Here is a 12,705-nt window from a genome sequence, read left to right as displayed (position 1 = left end):
GGTAACTTCATTGCAGTGTTAATGTAAGCACTACTTGTGACTATTAAATAAATAAATAAATAAACATCTCTGCCTTAAATACTCTGAAATGGCCCAGCCTCTACAGCCTTCTGAGCCAAGAATTCCACAGATTCACCATCCTCAGGTTGAAGAAATTCCTCTTCATCTTGGTTCTAAAGGATTGTCCCTTCACTCTGACGCTTTGCCCTTGGATCCAAGTCTCTCCTACTAATGAAAACATCTTCCCCATGTCCACTCTATCCAGGTCTTTCAACATCCTGTAAGTTTCAATGAGATCGCCTCCTCATCCTTTTAAATTCCATCGAGTTCAGACCCAGAGTCCTCAAATGCTCCTCATACTTCAGGCTTTTCATAGATATGTGGGTGAACCTGAGGCTGGAGAAGAGAGTGTTGAAAAAGGATCTGATGAAGGAGTTCAAAACCATGAGAGGTCAGGATAAAATAGACAGAGAGAAACTGTCCCCATTGGTGAAAAAAAGAGTAACAGGATGCTGGTTTAAGGCAGTATGGTAGCACAGTGGTTAGCAATGCTGCCTCACATCGCCAGTGACCTAGGTTTGATTCCTGGCTTGGGTCACTGTCTGTATGGAGTCTGCACATTCTCCCCGTGTCTGTGTGGGTTTCTTCAGGGTACTCCAGTTTCCTCTGGGTGCTCCAGTTTCCTTCCACAATCTGAAAGACGTGCTGTTAAGGTGCATTGGCCGTGCTAAATTCTCCCTCAGTGTACGCGAGCATGCACCGGAGTGTGACAACTAGGGGATTTTCACAGTAACTTCATTGCAGTGTTAATGTAAGCCTTCTTGTGACACTAACAAATAAACTAAACTAGAACTAAAGGTATTGGAAAAAGAATTGTGAGTGAGACGTGGGAAATCTCTTGAGAGGTTAGGATCTGGAATGCACTGCTGCAAGTATGGTGGAGGCAGGTTCAATCATTCTTTCCAAAGATTATTGGATAATTATCTGAAAAGAAACAATTTGCAAAGCCACAGGTCAAAGGTGGGGGTGTGGGACTAGCTAAGCTACAGAGATGGGGAGAATTGCCATGGAGACCAGAGGCTGAATGGCCTCCTTTGAGCTGTAACTCTTCATTGTGGTTTTGCGATTTGTTGGTCAGGATATTCACTCCACTCCTCGCAGTGTGGTTTTCCAGCAGCAAGGAGGCTTGCCGTTGGTTACTGACAGGACCTTCTGGTCCCACCAAAGCATTATGTATGGGGGTCTTCCAACTTTGGTGAGGCTGGAAGACCCCATTGGTGGGAAGGATGGAAAAATCTCATCCAATGTTGAGTGATTTTCGCTGAGAACATAAGAACATAAGAAATAGGAGCAGGAGTAGGCCATCTAGCCCTTCGAGCCTGCCCCGCCATTCAATAAGATCATGGCTGATCTGTCGTGGCTCAGTTCCACTTTCCCGCCCTCTCCCCATAACCCTTAATCCCCTCGTTTATCAAAAACCCATCAACCCGCGTCTTAAAAATATTTAGCGAGGCAGCCTCCACCACTTCAACGGGCAGAGAATTCCAGAGATTCACCACCCTTTGAGTGAAGAAGTTCCTCCTCAACTCCGTTCTAAACCGCCTCCCCTTTATCTTGAGGCTGTGCCCCCTAGTCCTACTGTCTTTTTTGAGCGGGAAGAGTCTCTCCACCTCTATCCTATCCATCCCATTCATCATCTTATACGTCTCAATGAGATCTCCCCTCATTCTTCTAAACTCTAACGAGTACAAGCCTAGTTTATTCAGCCTCTCCTCATAGCTCAACCCCCTCAACTCCGGTATCAGCCTAGTAAACCTCCTCTGCACTCCCTCCAAGGCCAAAATATCTTTGCGCAGGTGCGGCGTCCAAAACTGCACACAGTACTCCAGCTGCGGCCTCACCAATGCCCTATACAGCTGCAGCAAGACCTCCCCAGTTTTATATTCAATCCCCCTCGCTACGAGGCCAGCATCCCATTCGCCTTCCTGACCACCTGCTGCACCTGCAAGCTGGGTTTTTGCGACTCATGCACAAGGACCCCGAGGTCCCTCTGCACCGTCGCCTGCTGCAGTTTTTCGCCACAAACATATCGTGGACTATGGGGTTATCATGTAAGGGAACTGAAAGTTGTCTGTCCTGCTTTAGAGAGAAACATGGGAGTTACCTACTTCTGCAAAGACCCCTTCACAAGTATGATGCTGGGTGATCTGGTGACAATAAGCTGTGTTTGACTCCGAAATACTTACTCAGAAATATTTCAAACTGTGAACTGTGGTCCACTATCTGAAAGCAACACCTCGGGAAACACATAAATCGCAAACCACAGTATCACAGAATCACAAAATTGTTAAGGTGTAGAAAGAGGCCAACCTATCTTGTCTGCAATGGCTCTTTATAACTACAATGCACCCAGTGCCATTTCCCCCACCTCTTCCCTGTAACTTTGCACATTCTTCCTTTTCACACAATAATCTAATTCCTGCTGGAACACTATGATAGAACCAGCCACTCAGGCAGTCCAGATTTTAACCACTCACAGCATAAAAACCTTTTTCCTCATGTCTCTGTTTCTTCTCTTGCCAGTTAACCTAAATCTGTGCTCTCTCCTTCTCAATTGTGAAGCCAGAAGAATGGTCAAAGATGGCTGCTCAAGAGACCTTTAGCTCCTGAACTATACTGGATGCAAGAAGTGATCAAATAAATGGATTCAGTTCAACACAGAGATCAATAGATTTTTATTTGGCAAGGGTATCAAGGTATATTGTACCAAGGCAGATGAACGCATTAATTGAATAACAAAGAACAATACAGCACAGAAACAGGGCCGACAGCCCACCAAACCTGCACTGATGCATGATTTCTATCCCTCTGTTTGCTTCCAATTCATGTGTCTATCAAGATACACCTTGAACATGGTTAATGTGCCTGCTTCCACCACCTCCATTGTCAGTGCATTCCTGGAACCCGTCAACCTCTGTATGAAAAACTTTCCTCGCATACCTCCCCTAAACTTAACCCCTCTCACTTAAATTTGGATCCTCTTGTGGTTGACCTTTCCACCCTGGGAAAAAGCCTCTCATAATTTTGTAGACCTCTAGCAGCTCGCCTCTTAGCCTCTATCTTTCTAGTGGAAACAATCCGAGTTTGTCCAAACTCTCCTCATACCTCATACCTTCCAGACCAGGCAACATCCTGGTGAGCCTTCTCTCCAAAGCACCCATGTCCTTCTGGTTGTGAGGTGACCAGAACTGCACACAATATTCCAAATGCGGCCTAGTTAGGAGCTGGTTGGCCTTCTCCTGTGCCTATAAGGTGTATGCTGGGATAGGTGACTCCATAAACCAGAAGTTTCCTTAAAGCTGTACTTCAGCAATGGCAGTGACTTGCATTCAGATACCATCTCTAACATAGTAAAATACCCAGGAAAAATCTTTCCGCAGCCTGACTAGGCCCAGTGCATGTAGACGATTTAAAACGAGGCAGACAATTTCTACGGCTTAATACAGTGAATGAAAATAAATTCAGAACTTTAGTAACAAATGAGAGAGGAAAGTAAATGGATGGGACAGTGACTTTGATTGCAAAAAATAGGTGGATAGGTTTATGGACGAGAAGGGATTGGTTTAGGTTAGTGGGTCATTGTTTTGTAACTGGTCGGCGCAACATCGTGGGCCGAAGGGCCTGTTCTGCGCTGTAATGTTCTATGTTCTATGTAAATGTCTTTGCAATCTAGGTTTTGATTCATCTATTGAGTGACCTGTTTCAAAGCATCGTTACATCAGGAAAATGGCCCACAATGCTTCACAAAATTGGCACAGTACAGCTCAGGCAGAAAAGAACAGGCTCATCTCTCTTCCATCATTCAGTCAACACAAGATGAATCTTCACCCTAACTCCATTCCCGTTTGTAAAAAGAATAGGGGTGGGAGGGAGGTTGTTCAATGTGAGGCCTAAACACATTGGTAAAATCGGCTGGACTGAGATCGGGGTGCCGGGGATCTCCCTCTGCCTCATCATGGGGTTCTCAGGGGCTCCCCGCCATCTCCCCCTACCCCTGGGACTACCTTCTCCCCCTCACCTACCTCCCTCTCCCCCCACCCCCACCTCCCCTCACCCCACCGGCACCAATTCCAACCTTCCCCCTCCCCTACACCCGCACCCCTCCACCCCTCCACCCCCATAATCAACCCCAGTATCTCCATCTGTCGCCCCTCTCCCCCACGTCGCTCCCCCACCAGCCGCTCCTCTCTCACACACACCCACACACACACTCATACACACACATACACACACACATACACACTCATACACACTCATACACACACACACACACTCATACACACACATACGCACACACATACACATGCTGTCGACCACCCCCTGTCCCCCATCTCTTCGCAATGTGGCTCCCATTACTGCCTGCCCACGGCACTGCCCCCCGGCCACAGGTTGGCGCTTTTGCAGAGCTATTATTTGTCCCCCCCCCCGATTGGTTCATCTTTAGGTGCCCTGATTGGCCAGTTGGACAGAGCACTCTGATTGGCTAATCAGGGACGCCAGGAGAGAGAACTCGGCTCGAGGCTGCTTTTGTCCACACGCGTGCAACACACGTGTTCCGGGAATCCCTGATCATCCAACTGGAGTATCCTGATGGAACGGCCACTCTGAAAAACAAGCCAACCAGGGCAGCATAAAATTCACCATCCCGTGAATGAGAAATCTGCAGCCTGGAGCGCACCAGCTGCCATTGTGGATTCACGGCCAATTTTTTTCTGACAATTACACGGAGTGTAGAACACAGCAACAGCCTATTCAGCTCTCTACAGATGTTTATGTGCTCCATAAGCTCTTCCGAACTCATCTTCATTTCACTCTGCCAGCGCATCTTTCTATTCCTTTCACCCTCATTTGCCTAACCAGCTTCTTGTTAAATGTTTCTATGTTATTTGCCTCGCTGGCTCCGTGTGCTAATGAATTCTGTATTCTAACCACTATCTGGGTAGCAAGGTTTTTCTCTAGGATTCCCCAGTGTATTTATTACTGCCTTCTAGCCCCCTGCAAGCGGAAATATGTCCTCAATGTCCATCTTATCAAACAACTCCGTAACTTCACATTCCTTCCCTCAGCCTTTTGTTTTCAAGAGAAAGAGCCCTAGACCAGTTCTATCTTCCTTGCTAGGGGTATCCTCTCAGTTCCAGTATCAGTATCACAGCAATTTACTTTGGTCCAGAGGCTGTAAGATTACTCAGACTGATTACAGTGCTGAGGGAATGTTTGGTGACTGTCGCATTCAATAGCATGCTTCAGAGAAGTACTTGTGAATACACATGAATAGAACAATAGGACATATTAGCACACTGAACATCTGAACATTACAGCGCAGCACAGGCTCTTCAGTCCTTGATGTTGCGTGACCTGTGAACCAATCTCAAGCCCGTCTGACCTAATTATTCCAATATCATCCATATGATTATCCAATGACCATTTAGATGCCATTAATGTTGACATATAAGGAATATATGTTATCTGAGCTATTTCGATGTAAGAAAGAATTTGCATTTATATCATGGATAGGATAGAGGTGGAAAGATTCTTCCCGCTCAAAAAAGACAGTAGGACTAGGGGGTACAGCCTCAAGATAAAAGGGGGGCGGTTTAGAACGGAGTTGAGGAGGAACTTCTTCACTCAAAGGGTGGTGAATCTCTGGAATTCTCTGCCCGTTGAAGTGGTGGAGGCTGCCTCGCTAAATATTTTTAAGAAGCGGGTTGATGGGTTTTTGATAAGAGAGCGGATTAAGGGTTATGGGGAGAGGGCGGGAAAGTGGAACTGAGCCACGACAGATCAGCCATGATCTTATTGAATGGCGGGGCAGGCTCGAAGGGCTAGATGGCCTACTCCTGCTCCTATTTCTTATGTTCTTATGTTTTCAAAAGAAGTCTGACAACACCAGGGTTAAAGTCCAACATGTTTATTTGGAATCATGAGCTTTCGGAGCATTGCCCCTTCATCAGGTGAGTGAAGAGTTCAGTTCACAAGCGGGGCTTATATAGACACAGACTCAATTACAAGATAATGGTCTGAGTGTGAGTCTTAACAGGTAATCAAGTCTTCACAGGTGAAGACAATGCGAGTGGAAGGTTAAGCACAGGTTAAAGGGATGTGAATTGTCTCAAGCCAGGACAGTTAGTGAGATTTTTCAAGCCCAGGTAAGCCGTAAGGGTTACAGATAGTGAGACATGAACCCAAAATCCCGGTTGAGGCCGTCCTCATGAGAACCTTCACCTTCAAAATCTTCGCATGCCGAAGGACTTTACAACCAATGAGGTGTTTTTCAAGGGCAGTCATTGTTGCAAGGTAGTGTCCATTTATTCACGGCAAGTTGCCACATCCAGTAAGGTGACAATGACCATCCATTTCTGAGGGTGGACCCAGTGATTGGACATAAGATCATAAAGATACAGAAGCGGAATTAGGCCATTCAGCGCATCGAGTCTGCTCTACCATTCAGTCATGGCCAAATGAATTTCAACCCCATTCTCCAGCCTTTTTCTCGTAACCTTTGATTCCCTTACTGATCAAGAATCTGGGAACTTCATGGTAACTTCATTGTAGTGTTAATGTAAGCACTACTTGTGACTATTAAATAAATAAATAAATAAACATCTCTGCCTTAAATACTCTGAAATGGCCCAGCCTCTACAGCCTTCTGAGCCAAGAATTCCACAGATTCACCATCCTCAGGTTGAAGAAATTCCTCTTCATCTTGGTTCTAAAGGATTGTCCCTTCACTCTGACGCTGTGCCCTTGGATCCATGTCTCTCCTACTAATGAAAACATCTTCCCCATGTCCACTCTATCCAGGTCTTTCAACATCCTGTAAGTTTCAATGAGATCGCCTCCTCATCCTTTTAAATTCCATCGAGTTCAGACCCAGAGTCCTCAAACACCCCTCATACTTCAGGCTTTTCATAGATATGTGGGTGAACCTGAGGCTGGAGAAGAGAGTGTTGAAAAAGGATTTGATGAAGGAGTTCAAAACCATGAGAGGTCAGGATAAAATAGACAGAGAGAAACCGTCCCCATTGGTGAAAAAAAGAGTAACAGGATGCTGGTTTAAGGCAGCATGGTAGCACAGTGGTTAGCACTGCTGCCTCACATCGCCAGTGACCTAGGTTTGATTCCTGGCTTGGGTCACTGTCTGTATGGAGTCTGCACATTCTCCCCGTGTCTGTGTGGGTTTCTTCAGTGTACTCCAGTTTCCTCTGGGTGCTCCAGTTTCCTTCCACAATCTGAAAGACGTGCTGTTAAGGTGCATTGGCCGTGCTAAATTCTCCCTCAGCGTACGCGAGCATGCACCGGAGTGTGACAACTAGGGGATTTTCACAGTAACTTCATTGCAGTGTTAATGTAAGCCTTCTTGTGACACTAACAAATAAACTAAACTAGAATTAAAGGTATTGGAAAAAGAATTGTGAGTGAGACATGGGAAATCTCTTGAGAGGTTAGGACCTGGAATGCACTGCTGCAAGTATGGTGGAGGCAGGTTCAATCATTCTTTCCAAAGATTATTGGATAATTATCTGAAAAGAAACAATTTGCAAAGCCACAGGTCAAAGGTGGGGGTGTGGGACTAGCTAAGCTACAGAGATGGGGAGAATTGCCATGGAGACCAGAGGCTGAATGGCCTCCTTTGAGCTGTAACCCTTCATTGTGGTTTTGTGATTTGTTGGTCAGGATATTCACTCCACTCCTCGCAGTGTGGTTTTCCAGCAGCAAGGAGGCTTGCCGTTGGTCACTGACAGGACCTTCTGGTCCCACCAAAGCATTATGTATGGGGGTCTTCCAACTTTGGTGAGGCTAGAAGACCCCATTGGTGGGAAGGATGGAAAAATCTCATCCAATGTTGAGTGATTTTCGCTGAGGGAAGTATTACCTGGACATTGGCAATAATTCCCATCCCGTCTTCTTCGGAACAGTGACCATGTGACATTTTGACTCGAGGAGAGCCAGAGAGTTCTTTTTTCCACTTGTGGGGGTGGCACGGTGGTGCAATGGTTAGCTCCCGGGACCTTGGTTTGATTCTTGGCTTGGGTCACTGTCTGTGTGGAGTTTGCATGTTCTCCCCGCATCTGCATGGGTTTCCTCGGTGTGCTCTGGTTTAGAACATAATAAGAACATAAGAAATAGGAGCAGGAGTAGGCCATCCAGCCCTTCGAGCCTGCCCCGCCATTCAATAAGATCATGGCTGATCTGTCGCTGCTCAGTTCCACTTTCCCGCCCTCTCCCTATAACCCTTAATCCCCTCTCCTATCAAAAACCCATCAACCCGCGTCTTAAAAATATTTAGCGAGGCAGCCTCCACCACTTCAACGGGCAGAGAATTCCAGAGATTCACCACCCTTTGAGTGAAGAAGTTCCTCCTCAACTCCGTTCTAAACCGCCCCCCTTTTATCTTGAGGCTGTGCCCCCTAGTCCTACTGTCTTTTTTGAGCAGGAAGAGTCTTTCCACCTCTATCCTATCTATCCCATTCATCATCTTATATGTCTCAATGAGATCTCCCCTCATTCTTCTGAACTCTAACGAGTACAAGCCCAGTTTATTCAGCCTCTCCTCATAGCTCAACCCCCTCAACTCCAGTATCAGCCTAGTAAACCTCCTCTGCACTCCCTCCAAGGCCAAAATATCTTTGCGCAGGTGCGGCGTCCAAAACTGCACACAGTACTCCAGCTGCGGCCTCACCAATGCCCTATACAGCTGCAGCAAGACCTCCCTACTTTTATATTCAATCCCCCTCGCTATGAAGGCCAGCATCCCATTCGCCTTCCTGACCACCTGCTGCACCTGCAAGCTGGGTTTTTGCGACTCATGCACAAGGACCCCGAGGTCCCTCTGCACCATCGCCTGCTGCAGTTTTTCGCCCCGTAAGTAATAGTCCTTCCTACCATTCTTCCTACCAAAGTGGACCACCTCACACTTGCCAACATTAAATTCCATTTGCCATTTCCTGGCCCATTCGCCCAGCCTATCTAGATCCTTCTGTAGACTCTCCACACCCTCCGCACAATTTGCCGTTCCCCCAATCTTGGTGTCATCAGCAAATTTCGACACCCTACACTCGGTTCCCTCCTCCAGATCATCTATATAAATGGTAAAAAGCTGAGGCCCCAGCACCGACCCCTGGGGCACTCCACTAGTCACCATCCGCCAATCCGAATAGCACCCGTTGACCCCCACTCTCTGCCTCCTATTTGACAACCAATCCTCTATCCACGCTAACACCCTACCCCCAACTCCATGTCCCTCGACCTTCTGCAATAACCTCTTGTGAGGTACTTTGTCAAACGCCTTCTGAAAATCTAGAAAGACCACATCCACCGGCTCTCCTCTATCCACCGCCCTAGACACATCCTCATAGAACTCCAGTAAATTTGTCAGACACGACTTCCCTTTAATGAAACCGTGCTGCATCTGCTCTATCAAGCTCCTCCCAGATGTGCGAGTTAGGTGGATTGGCCGTGCAAAATTACCCCTTTGTATCCTGGAATATGTAGGTTAGAGGGATTAGCTGGGTAAATGTGTCGGGTTGTGGGGATAGGGCCTGGGGTAGGATTGTTGTCAGTGAAGACCTGATGGGCTGAGTGGCCTCCTTCTGCACTGTGATTCTATGATTTCTATGAGATTGACCTCGGGTTTTGATGTCTCTTCCCAAAGACAACACTCCTTAGTAATGCCTTGCTCAAGTTAAACTGGATAAAAGACTACATGACAGGCCAGAGGGTTTTCGCGTCTGAGCAGAGGTGTTTACCATACGTTTTAACAAAAGCAAACCTTACAAACAGCTTGCTTTCTTCAAGCCAATTCCCAAATGTCATCACAGCTCTCTTCTGTATGTTACGTTTCATCCTCTCTTGCACTATCTGTAGAACAGTACTACGAAAGACTGAATGACAACAGGGCCATAATATCAAGGGAGGCGTTGGCAAATTTACTGAGAATTACTTAGCTAGAGATATTTCACCCAAGACAGCTGCACTCTTCAAAATCAAAACTTACCTCATCTCAATCTTTTCAACACATATGGCAGAAAAAGGTTGTGTTTCGCAAGAGGCTATGAAAATTGCCTGGAACAGAATGAGACCATAAACAGCCCCTGGAAGCACCTCAGCCATTCATACATTTTAGGTGCTTTTAGGTGTCCCGTTCACCAACAACCTGCCCTGGTCCCCCTGTGCTGACACTATAATTAAGAACGCCCACCAACGCCTCTACTTTCTTAGAAGACTAAGGAAATTTGGCCTATCACCTACGATGCTAACCAACTTTTACAGATACACCATAGAAAGTATTCTTTCTGGTTGTATCACAGCCTGGTATGGCTCCTGCTCTGCCCAAGACCTGAGGAACTACAAAAAGTTGTGAGTGTAGCCCAATTAATCACACAAACCAGCCTCCCATCCATTGACTCTGTCTACACTTCCCACTACCTCGGCAAAGCAGCCAGCATAACTAAGAACCCCATGCACCCCGGACATTCTCTCTTTCACTTCTTCCGTCAAAAGTCTGAGGTCACGTACCAAGCGACTCAAGAACAGCTTCTTCCCTGCTGCTGTCAGACTTATGAATGGGCTTAACCTCGCATTAAGTTGCTCTTTCTCTTCACTCTCGCTATGACTGCAACACCACATTCTGCACTCCCTCATTTCCTTCTCTATGAATGTCTGTACAGCATGCAAGGAACAATACTTTTCATTTTATATTAATACATGTGACAATAATAAATCAAATCAAATCAAAATTATGGAGGAGAACTTGAAAGCAACCTCTGTAATGAATACGACAACACTGGAAATGTTTTTCTTGTTCGAAGGGTATATTCTATTTTTCCTTTTGCTCTTTCAGTTCAATTCTTTTTTGACCTGACCTTTACTTTTGATTTCTCAATCCTTCAGTTCTTTTCGTCCTTCTGGGCATACTAAAAATACTGACTGCCTTCTGATCTATTTTTATGTGTTTCTTACAGTTGCTGCCTCTCCAGTATATGAACAGGCAATAAGAACAGAACATGTTGAATAAACACAGCAGGTCCGTGGAGAGAGAAAGCACAGTTAAAGTTTCAAGTCCATATGACTCTTCCGCTGAACTAAGAAGGGGTAGAAATGTGATGAATTATATAGTAGGAGAGGTAGGTTGAGCTGATGGGATAGAATAAAAGAACAGGAATAGGTCAGGGCAAAGGAGAGACTGGTAAATGTGTCATTGGGAAAATGTTACAGTTCATTGTGAAGGATGTAATAGAAGAGTATTTAGTAATATATAATATAATCATGCAGAATCTACATGGCTTCATGAAGGGAAAATCATGACGTACAAATCTTCATCCCAGAGCACTTAAGGGAGTGGCCTTGGAAATAATAAGTGGTTATTTTCCAAAAGTCTTTGCTTTCATAGAGTTATAGAGGTTTACAGCATGGAAACAGGCCCTTCGGCCCAACTTGTCGATGCCACCATTTTTTTTAAACTCCTAAGCTAATTCCAATTGCCCGCATATCCCTCTATACCCATCGTACCCATGTAACTGTCTAAATGAGTTTTGAAAGACAAAATTGTATCCGCCTCTCCTACTACCTCTGGCAGCTTGTTCCAGACACTCACCACCCTCTGTATGAAAAAATTGCCCCACTGGACACTTTACTATCTGTCCCTTTTCACCTGAAACCTATGCCATCTAGTTTTAGACTCCCTTACATTTGGGAAAAGATATTGACTATCTACATTTTCAAGCCCCTCATTATTTTACAGATCCCAATAAGGTCACCCCTCAGCCTCCTATGCTCCAGCAAAAAAGGTCCCAGTCTATCCAGCCTCTCCTTATAATTCAAACCGTCAAGTCCTGGTACCATCCTTGTAAATTGTTTCTGCAGTCTTTCTAGTTTAATAATATCCTTTTTATAATAGGGTGACCAGACTGCACACAGTATTCCAAATGTGACCTTACCAATTTCTTGTACAATTTCAACAAGACGTCCCAACTCCTGTATTCAATGTTCTGACCAATGAAACCAATGTCTTCTTCACCACTCTGTCCACCTGTGACTCCATTTCCAAGGAGTTATGAACATGTACCCCTAAATCTCTTTATTCTGTAACTCTCCCCAGTGTCCTACCATTAACTGAGTAAGTCCTGCCCTGGTTCAATCTACCAAAATGCATCACTTTGCATTTGTCTAAATTAAACTCCATCTACCATTCGTCAGCCCATTGGCCCAATTCATAAAGATCCTGTTGCAATTGGAGATAAGTTTCTCCACTGTCCACCATGCCACCAATCTTGGTGTCATCTGCAAACTTACTAACCATGCCTCCTAAATTCTCATCCAAATCATTAATGTAAATGACAACTAACGGTGGACCCAGCATTGATCCCTGAGGCACGCTGACCCTGGAATGGTTCCTTCAGATTGGCGGGTAGCTAATATAATCCCGCTATACAAAAAGGGAGGTGGAGAGAAAATAGGGAACTCTCAACCAGGGAGCTTAACGTCGGTACTAGGGAAGATACTTGAATCTTTCATTAAGGATTTCATCACTCGGCATTTGGAAGGCAGTGGGATAATCAAAGTCAGCATGGATTTACAGCAGGGAAATCATGCTTGATGAATCTTACTGGAATTTTTTGCCAATATGACTAGTACAGTTGACTGAGG

The sequence above is a fragment of the Carcharhinus amblyrhynchos genome, chromosome 10, assembly GCF_965287045.1.
Source record: "Carcharhinus amblyrhynchos chromosome 10, sCarAmb.v2.hapA, whole genome shotgun sequence".
Classification (NCBI taxonomy): Eukaryota; Metazoa; Chordata; class Chondrichthyes; order Carcharhiniformes; family Carcharhinidae; genus Carcharhinus; species Carcharhinus amblyrhynchos.
The sequence above is the reverse complement of the archived record's forward strand: the minus strand, read 5'-3'. Positions refer to the sequence as shown.